This window comes from Mustelus asterias, chromosome 5, assembly GCF_964213995.1.
Source record: "Mustelus asterias chromosome 5, sMusAst1.hap1.1, whole genome shotgun sequence".
Taxonomy (NCBI): domain Eukaryota; kingdom Metazoa; phylum Chordata; class Chondrichthyes; order Carcharhiniformes; family Triakidae; genus Mustelus; species Mustelus asterias.
This window is the reverse complement of record NC_135805.1, coordinates 147,501,414-147,511,872: the sequence shown is the minus strand read 5'-3', so window position 1 is coordinate 147,511,872 and position 10,459 is coordinate 147,501,414.

Here is a 10,459-nt window from a genome sequence, read left to right as displayed (position 1 = left end):
CAGGGGTTTCATAAGTTTTCATCTATATTTCATTGTCCAATTGCTACAGGATTAGAGCGGTTTTCACCACTTGAATGTTTAGCTCAGTATGTTGATGATCTTTTGTTACAAACTGAAAATAAATCCAAACATCTCCAGTTGTTAGATGAATTGCTTGTCCTCCTTAATAATTCAGGTTTTAAAGTTAACCCGAAGAAAGCTCAAATCATGCAATCTCGTGGCTACTACTATTACTCAAGGTAAACGGGAGATTGAACAAAAACGAATTGATTCTGTCTTGCAGTTGCCTCTTCCGAAGGATGTTGATGCACTTCGATCTTTCCTTGGTTGAGTGGGATACTGCAGAAATCACATTGATGGGTTTGCATCTAAAGCTGCTCCATTGTCAGAGCTATTGCGCAAAAATGTTCCGTGGCTGTGGACTGATCAGCATACACAAGACGTATCTGATTTAAAGCATGCTTTGGCTTCAGCGCCAGCATTATTAGTGCCAGATCCTGATCTGCCATTTGCATTGGAAGTGGCGGCAACCGATTTAACTCTCTCAGCTGTTTTTACAAGAAAGGCACAACTGACTGGGACCTGCAGCTTGACGCCTCTCGACTCCTAGCTCCACTGGAACTAAGGTTTGTGAACAAGTGGTTGTGCGTGAGCGCCATCTTGCAGCGGTGTTTTGGGCAGTAAAACTTTTCCCATATATCATTGGCTTTAACCCCTTAACAATGTTACAGAAGAACATAAGAAATAGAAGCAGGAGTAGGCCATCTGGCCCCTCAAGCCTGCCCCGCCATTCAATAAGATTATGACTGATCTGATAGTGGGTTCAGTTCCACTTACCCGCCCGCTCCCCATAACCCTTAATTCCCTTATTGGCTAAAAACCTATCGATCTGTGACTTAAACACATTTAATGAGGTAGCCTCCACCGCTTAATTGAGCAGATAATTCCTAAGATTCCCTACCCTCTGGGAGAAGAAGTTCCTCCTCAACTCTGTTCTAAATTGACTCCCCCGTATTTTGAGGCTATGCCCCCGAGATCTTGTTTCCATTGTAAGTGGAAACAATCTCGATGTCTCCACCCTGTCCAGCCCCTTCATTATCTTATATGTCTCTATAACATCTCCCCTCAACCTTCTAAACTCCAAGGAGAACAGGCCCAATCTGCTCAATCTCTCCTCATAAGCCAATCCCCTCATCTCCGGAATCAACCTAGTGAACCTTCTCTGCAGCCCTTCCAAAGCCAATACATCCTTTCTTAAATAAGGGGAACAAAACTGTACACAGTACTCTAGGTGCGGCCTCACCAGTACCTTGTACAGTTGCAGCATGACCTCCCTGCTTTTATACTCCATCCCTCTCGTGATAAAGGCCAACATTCAACTTGTCTTCTTGAGCACCTGCTGCATCTGCAAACTGTGTTTTTATGATTCATGCACAAGGACCCCCAGGTCCCTCTGCACAGGAGCATGTTGTAAGTTTTCACCGTTTAAATAATAGTCCCTTTTCCTATTATTCCTTCCAAAGTGGATAACCTCACACTTACCAACGTTATACTCCATCTGTCAGATCCTCGCCCACTCATTTAACCTATCCAAATCTCTCTTCAGACTCTCTGTGTCTTCCACACAATTTGTTTTCCCACCCATCTTAGTGTCATCTACAAACTTTGTTACCCGACACTCGGTTCCCTCCTCCAGATCATCTATGTATATGGTAAATAGTTGAGGCCCCAGCATCGATCCCTGCAGCATGCCACTAGCCACGGATTGCCAACCAGAAAAGCACCCATTTATACCTACTCTCTGTTTTCTGTTAGATAGCCAATCTTTAATCCACGCTAACACTTTGCCCCCAACTCCGTGCACCTTTATCTTTTGCAGTAACCTTTTGTGAGGCACCTTATCGAAAGCCTTCTGGAAATCCAAATAGAATTCATCCACCGGTTCCCCCCAGTCAACTGCACTCGTCACCTCCTCAAAAAACTCAAGTAAATTAGTCAAACATGACTTTCTCTTCCTGAATCCATGCTGCGTCTGCTTGATTGAACCATTCTTATCCATGTGTACTGCTATTTCTTCCTTTATGACAGATTCCAGTATTTTCCCAACTATGGATGTGAAGCTAACCGGCCTGTAATTACCTGCCTTTTGTCTGCCTCCTTTTTCAAACAGTGGCGTTACCTTAGCTGTTTTCCAATCAGCTGGCACCTCCCCAGAGTCCAGTGAATTTTGATAGATTACAACTAATGCATTTGCTATTGCCTCTGCTGTTTCTTTTAGTACCCTGGGATGCATTCCAGCCGGAGCAGGGGACTTGTCTACCTTTAGTCCCATTAGCCGACCAAGCACTAGCTCTATAGTAATAGTGATCGTTATAAGGTCCTCACCCCCTACAGTCCCATGACAGTCTATTTTTGGTATGCTATTTGTGTCCTCCACTGTGAGGGCCGACACAAAAAACTTGTTTAAGGTCTCAACCATTTCCTCGTTTCCATAGAACCATAGAACCATAGAAAATTACAGCTCAGAAACAGGCCTTTTGGCCCTTCTTGTCTGTGCCGAGCCATTTTTTGCTTAGTCCCACTGACCTGCATTTGGACCATATCCCTCCACACCCCTCTCATCCATGAACCCGTCCAAGTTTTTCTTAAATGTTAAAAGTGACCCCGCACTTACCACTTTATCTGGCAGCTCATTCCACACTCACACCACTCTCTGCGTGAAGAAGCCACCCCTAATATTCCCTTTAAACTTTTCTCCTTTCACTCTTAACCCATGCCCTCTGGTTTTTTTCTCCCCTATCCTCAGCGGGAAAAGCCTGCTTGCATTCATTCTATCTATACCCATCAAAATGGGTGGCATGGTGGCACAGTGGTTAGCACTGCTGCTTCACAGCTCCAGGGACCTAGGTTCGATTCCCGGCTTGGGTATGTTCACATAGAGAAGATGGGCAGAAGGGCCTCTCCCTGTGCTGTCAAACACCATGACTCTCTGATAGCACCAAATTAACAATTCTGCCTCGCAACTGCTGAAAATGCAACATAGCATAATATCTTTTCGCACTGGAGTGCGGTTGTCAAACTTGTACTTTGAACATTCAACGTGTTATCTACAACAACATAGCCAAGTAAAATAAACGGTGAATATGAAAACTGTTTTTTTAAGAAAGGTGGAGTACACAAGTCATTAAATGGCAGCAAGACAATTATTTGATTTAATTTGCTTTATAAATTTCACATGCATTGTTATACACTGAAAAGTATTGTTTCTTGCACGTTATACAGACAAAACAGAACGTACATAAAGAAGGAAAGAAGAAAGTGCAGAACGTAGTGTTACAGAAATAGCTAAGCTAGAGAAATATCAAATTAATGATGGAAGGCAACATGAGCAAGTAAAGAGGCACGTACAGCAATTGAATATAAGCTCAGCCGAGATGAAAATAGTTATAAAAGAGGAGTTAGCAGGAACTGAAAATGAAAGGTATTCAAAAATCTAAAGGTGTTAAACTTAATGCCGCAGCCAGAATGCTTTTGGAATATCTGAAAGTAAGATGAAATGTTCCTTGAGTTGGAGTTCGAATATCTAATGTTGCTCGGCACACAGATGTCAGATTAGAAATAATATGGAGAGTTCCAGTGGCAAGGGAGCAAGAAGTACTTGGTTTAGGCTGGATCTGAATGTTATTATATGGTAAACAATCGCACCCTCAGCATTGTCTCTCTTCATTGTTCCTCACTGGTCCCCCTTTCAAGGTGAAAGAATACTGCCGAATATCTTGCAGGACGTGGTTTGGAATCCTGACCAAGATGAATTTCTGCGGTGTCCCTGAAACGAGCCACATAAGTTTGGATGAAAATCAAGAAACGAAAAGGTAAAAATAAAGAAGGATTTATACGAACATACACAGACACAAGGAACAGCAGTCGGCTAGTGCGTCCCTCGAGCCTGCTGCCCCATTCAAAAAGATCATGGCTGACTAAGTGTAACCTTTCCTCCCATCTTCCAGCCTTCCTTTTTTGTCCCTTGTTAATCAAGAAACTGTTTACCTTTGTTTTCAGAATATTCACAGCATCTGCCTCCACTGCCTTTCGACGAACATAGTTCCAAAGGCAAATGACCGTATGAGAGGGTAAAAAAAAATCTTCAATGTCTTGAAGGAGTGATGTCTTTTTATCAAACATCCAGCTCTCGTTTTAGAATTGTCAGCAGGAGGTAACCACCATTACACATCTGCCCGGGCAATAGTCCTCAGGATCTTAGTGGTTATAGGCCTAACCTATTCAACCTTTCATCATAACACAATTCAAGCAATCCTAGTATTAGCCTGGTGGTGAGGAGATGAAATTTGATCTCAAAAACTTTTGAATTCAAGATCAGATGATCATGAAACGATTATCGCAAAAACCCGTTAGTTCCACGTTTCGGGAAGGAAATCTGTCATCCTTACCTCGTCTATCCTATATGTGACTCCAGATCCACAGCAACGTAGTACAATTTTAACTGCTCCCTCAAGGGCAATTAGGGATGGACAATAAATGCTGGCCAAGCCAGCAACTCCTGCGCCCCATGAAAGAACAAAAAAAACCTCTTGCAACGTTTTCGAACGTACTTACATATTTAATTTAACGATGTGACGAACAATGTTGTCTCACCGATATCCTGTACAGCCGAAATATAACATCCCTAGTTTGTTAATTAATTCCCCTCGCAATGAAATTAAGCATGTTATTAACATTCTTAACTACTTGATGTATCTGCACACTAGCCTTTCGTGATTCATGCACCAAAGGCAGGCATATCCCTCGATCTCGATATTCTGCTTACACTGTGCATTCGACTAATCACTGTAGGGTTAAGTCTGTGTACGTGCAATAAACCTGACATTGCAAACAATAAATGGTACTGAGCGGACTGGGCTTAACTCAGTTTTATTTTTCTCCGCAGGTGCACACCCTGTTTTCCCACTCGTGAAATCGAGAAATCGCATTGCTTCTTTTTTGCAAGCAGGCAGGATGAACCCCATTTCTCTTGGTCATACACAAACTCCAGGCGTAATGGTGCGGATTACCAAGCAAATATGATTGTTACCACTCTGGGTGTTCGACTGCGGCGTAAGATATCCGGTCTGTTTAGCACAGCGATTAACGTTGATGTGTTACTGGGGCTAAGACCATGCGTGCGTATGTGTAACTGACATCTTACCCTTGGATTCCCTCCTCCCGCACACTCTATAGAAAACATGTTGCCTGCGATCTTTCTGCTGTCCTTGGGTGCGGACTTGCTTGGGGCCAGTTTAGTTCAATTGGTTGGACAACTGGTTAGTGATTGCTGACCGATGCTAATAGCATGGGTTCAATCCCATATCCACTGAAGTTGTTCTTTTTCTGAACTTTGCCCCTCGCCTGAGGTGTGGTCAGCGCCACCAGTCGAGCAGTGGAGGGGCATTTGGTACTACGGCGACTGTTCCTTTAGTTGTGTGAGCAGCGCTCTCAGTACAACGATATGTTTGCCAATCGCTTTACAGAATATTCGGTGTTTCGACAACAGTTAACTAGCAGCTCTTCGTGTGTATTTGTTTTTAATATTTTTGATATTTTAAGAACATATTGTGCGGATGCTTTTGAGACTAAACAATTATTCTTTTTTATAACATTTTTTAAATGAATACGACTCTACCCATTTCTAATTGCGGGGTAATGTACGGAGAAAATAAGAGGCTTTATGCAAAAAAGAAGTAAAACAGTTTACAGGTCGACGTCGAAAATAACTAAGGGCGCAGATTAAAAGTGTCACAGCAAAAATAAATATATGACTTTGGGAAAAGTTACTGACGTGCTCAGGCCATTAGGAACTATTGTTCACTTCAGCCAGCTGAATTGTCAGGTTCAGTTTGGGGAACTGAATTCTTATTGATGGCACTGATTTTACAGAATATCATGCAATTTCCAATAATCTCAGATATATAGATGTATATTCCTACACAAATGTTTCTTAATTTTTCAAGTATTGTGGGCACTACTGACAACGTCAGCATTTTTGGCCATCCCAAATGGTAATGGTCTTTGGGCTGTGTGGTTTGCTATGCTATTTCAGTGGAAGGTAATTCTCCCCACATTGCCACATGTTTGCAGTCACATGAAGGCCAGACTACCGATGGGAGAGATGGCTTCCATCAGCATCGCCAGGCAGATAGATTTCAGCTGCCATCCATTGCCATCAATTCGGAGAGCAGCTTTGTGTTCCCAGATCAGTTATCTGAACTTAAATTCCACCATCTGGACGCAAATTTCCAGGTAATGCCAAAACCGCAGAAGTAACCATCATACATCCAAACAGGCTCACCTTTTGCCGAATCGATTTTAGCGACAACATGACAATTGAGATTTGTTTGCTCAACTCAAAAGTATTTTATCTGAAGAAGTAGTTAGTTATTCAGTCAATGTAACCCAGACATGTCAAATACCTGTTTTTACAATGCACCAGACTAATGACTGAAACAGCCAAAATGATTGGGCTCTGCTCCATTATGTGGCTGTGTTAGAATAATTGCAGTAGATTTCTGTAATAAACCGTCGTTGCAGCAGGAAATCAATAAATCCTGAAGCCCTTGAGTGTTTGAATTGAATTCAGTTAATTGATTATTATCACATGTATTGTTTTCCAGTGACAATTATTATTTCTTGTTCCAGGTAGAATCCTTCCGTGAGTGAAAGCTGAAGTGTGTGTGTGTGCGTGTGTGTGAAAGTGTGCGTGCGTTTGTGTGTGCATATGAGAGAGGGAATGTGTATGAGAGCGAGAGTACCTGTTTTTGTGTGTGAGGGAGAAAGAGAGTTTTCGCGAGAGAAAGTGTGTGTTTGAGAGAGAGATTGTGTGTGTGTGTGTGTGGCGGTGGAGGGGGGGGCGGGGGAAGAGGCGGTGGCTGGGGGTCGGAGGCTTTAATTTTTAATAAACTCGACTCTGCCGTATATTGCGTACAGTTTGTACGAAATGGCATGGAGTCCATTATACAGATACTGGATTACGAGTTCCTAATTTTGTTCCAATACTCCGCTGCAAATACAAACAAGTTACCAGGGAATGGACACAGCCTGAGCATTAGTCCGCTCCAGCTATGGGCCAAAATTATCCATCTATTTAATGAAGGCGACATTCTTAGTCTCGGGATGTATTAGAAGTACGCTGAACCTCAGGCTCCCATTGTGTGCCTAATAGTATGATGTAGACTTTCTATTACAGTAATTTACTTTATAGAGGGTAAAAGATTAAATGGTTCTGTCAATTGCTCTTTCTGAAACCAGGCATTTAAATATGCATTTTGAGTGACAGATTAAAATTTATGTCTTCTCTTATATTTTATAGTCATATCATTGAATATTGGGAGACCTCGGCATGAGTAGGTCATTATCACAAAGCGTCATTCTTATAAGTTTCCTTGTATTTAGAATTCTTCCTGATGAGATACATTTAACTATTCAATGTAACCCTGACATGTCAAAAACCCGTTTTTACAAAGTGCCAGACTAATGACTGGAACAAGCAAAATTATTGAGCTCCAATCTATTAAGAGTCTGTGTTAGAGTAATTGCAGTACATTTCTGTGGTAAAGCAACGTTACAGCAGGAAACCAATAAACCCTGAAGCCCTCGAATGTTTGAATTGATTTAAATTAATTGAATATTGACACACGTATTGTTTAACAAAGACAAATCTATGGGGTACTATTTGGGAGAAGGGGAGAGGATTTTGTCTCATTGTCCTCATAAATATTCATGCGAAGTAAGGGATTCTTACATGGTACTTCCATTGAATGTCAATGGGTGATGACTGCATCCTCTCTTGTTGAAGTGGATTATTGCCTGGAAATGTCTGATGTGAAAATGTCATTGAATGGCGTAAATAAAGATGACGAGCTCACTTTAGGTTGCCCCCTTTGTTGAAGCCACAGGATATTGCAGGTATTAAAACAGCTGGATCATGCGAGTAGGAATACTGAAGGTTTGATGGATACGGAACAACAAGGTAATTTATTAAACGATCAGTTTGCGTCTTACAACTTCTATAATTGCATTCTACAATTGCAGACTTGCACTTTCTGGTGCAGCTACATTCTGAAACAGCGTAACACATATTATTTTTGTTTGACCGTTGAATTTATGCAAGAGGTCTGCCCTCAGTTTATAATGCCTATTTGGAATGCACTGAATGAAAATCAAAATGGGTGCTCCTCTTTCTCAAGTAATCATGTGGGATGTGGGAATGTGATGTAATGGTGATGAAGGAGAACTGGCTCACATAAATGGCAAGAGTGGACCCTCAGTAAAGGAACGGCTTATTATCGACAGAGGCTTGGCTTAAACTATCCAAAACACTACTTCAGCTTGATTGTGAATATTGAGCATAGGCTTGAAGTGAGGATATGACACGTTTATATCAATGTAAAAAATGAACACATTTTTATAAAGAGCATGGATAATAATTTCAAACTACGTGTTTAGTTATCAAAAGGGGTTCATTTTCGAAGTGACAGAATATTTAGGCGAGAAAATTAAGGATTTCTCCGAACAGTTATGGGATATTAAACATTTAAGTGGTTGCATAATTGTGTGAAGAGCTGATCATATTATTTGATGGTGCTGCCATTAGGCGTGTTTCACAGGATGCTGCTTTAATTTCAGTTTCTAATCTGCATAGCCAACAAATCCTGCAATAAATGCAATGTTGTTATTTTGAATCTACGTGTGCAAAGCACATCTTTTTTTCTCCCTTTTGTTTATAACCAAAACCTCTGACAGAGTTAGGAAAATGTGCTGGTGCACTCAATTATGTAAATGTTTGCACTTTCAGTTCGCCTCCCAAAGCCAGTCATAAGCTTGGATCCCATTTTGGGTATAGCACTTGAAGGAGGGATCATCATCATCAAGTGTGGAATTGACATCGATGGTACCAAACTTCTTAAAATATTCAAAGGGATATATGATTTTCGCGGCTAAAACAAACTGAAAAACATGCGGTCTTCACCATTGCCAATATAACTTCCGAAAACGGAGAAAACGACCGTTGTGTCTATTTGTTGTGTTCCCAGCGCCCTTGGTGCAATTCTGGTTCGCCTTGCAGGAAGACTTTGAAAGCGGGGTGGACATTATCGGGCACAATGCTCCACTGACTTCGAAAAAAGGCATGTCTCATAACTATCATCATCGTTTCACTGCTTGCAGGTCTCTGTTTCAATTAAGAATCCTTCCAAACGCGTTCAACGCTGTGAATGTCGCTGAACCTCAGGGACGACAGCAATGCAAGTGATAGCTCAGCACAACCTTCTCAAAGGCAACTAGGGATGACCAATTATCGCCGGAATAGCCAGCGACACCCATATTTTGCAGATGCAAGAAATAAACTCAGTCCCCTTGAATATAGTTTCTTAGTTTATTACGACATGGGTTAGCTTGAATCGGTAACAAGAGTATACACAAAGTCCACGGCCAAGGTTTGTTTCTCTTGGCATCAAACACCATTTTCAACTTTTTGCTCGCTACCAATCGTCCGTTGCCAGTCGAAAAGTTGAATATGAATTGAAAAAGGGACGTGTTTGCGAAACTTTTCATCTTGCAGTCATCAGCTCAAATAAGAAAGAATGCCAAATCTACTGGGAACTCATCGATGCTTCCTTTGGGATTTGGTATTCCTGTGAAACTATTCTGAGGTGTCCAAGAGGAAAAGCGTTAAGAGCATGTCAATTATTCCAGCAGTACCTGCTACATGCAAACAGCAACTTGTTTTGTTTCCTTCAAAAGTGCACGTTTGAGACATTTTTTTTAAAAACTGTCGATGCAATGAAAGTGCAATTGATACAGAGAGCGAGTCGGAAACAGAACTCGAGACAGACAGAGAGAAGATCGGGTATGCAGAGAAAGAAAGAGTTATAGATAGCCAGCCAGAGGGAAAAAGAATGAAAAATAAGAGTGAAAGAGAGAGATAGAGATAAAGATAAGGCATAGAGAGAGAGATAGAGAGAGAGGGGTAATGGGGGGCGGGGTGGGGGGGAGGGGGTGGGGGGGGGGGGTGGCGTGGGGCGTGAGAGAGAGGAAGAGAGAGAGGGAACCGAGAATGAATGAGAGATAGAGACAAAGAGAGAGAAAAAAGAGAGAGAGAAAGGGAGAGAAGGAAAGGATGAAAAGGAAAGATAGAGGTGGCGTGGGACAGGGCGAAAAGAGAAGAGGTGTGTCACATAATGCAAAGTGCATAACCTCCCGTTGAATCAATTAAGTAGATAATTAAGAAGTAAAAGTCAGATTATAAAAGAACGTTAGCCAGTAAGATTTGATTTAAGTTACACTAAAACGTTGTACAAGTTCTGCAATAGGAAATGATTAAATTAAGTTGTGTTGATCGTCTCAACAGTGGGCCCAGGGAATTGAATCTTTTAAAGAACAAATGACTGAGTTTCTTGTATGTTTCTTC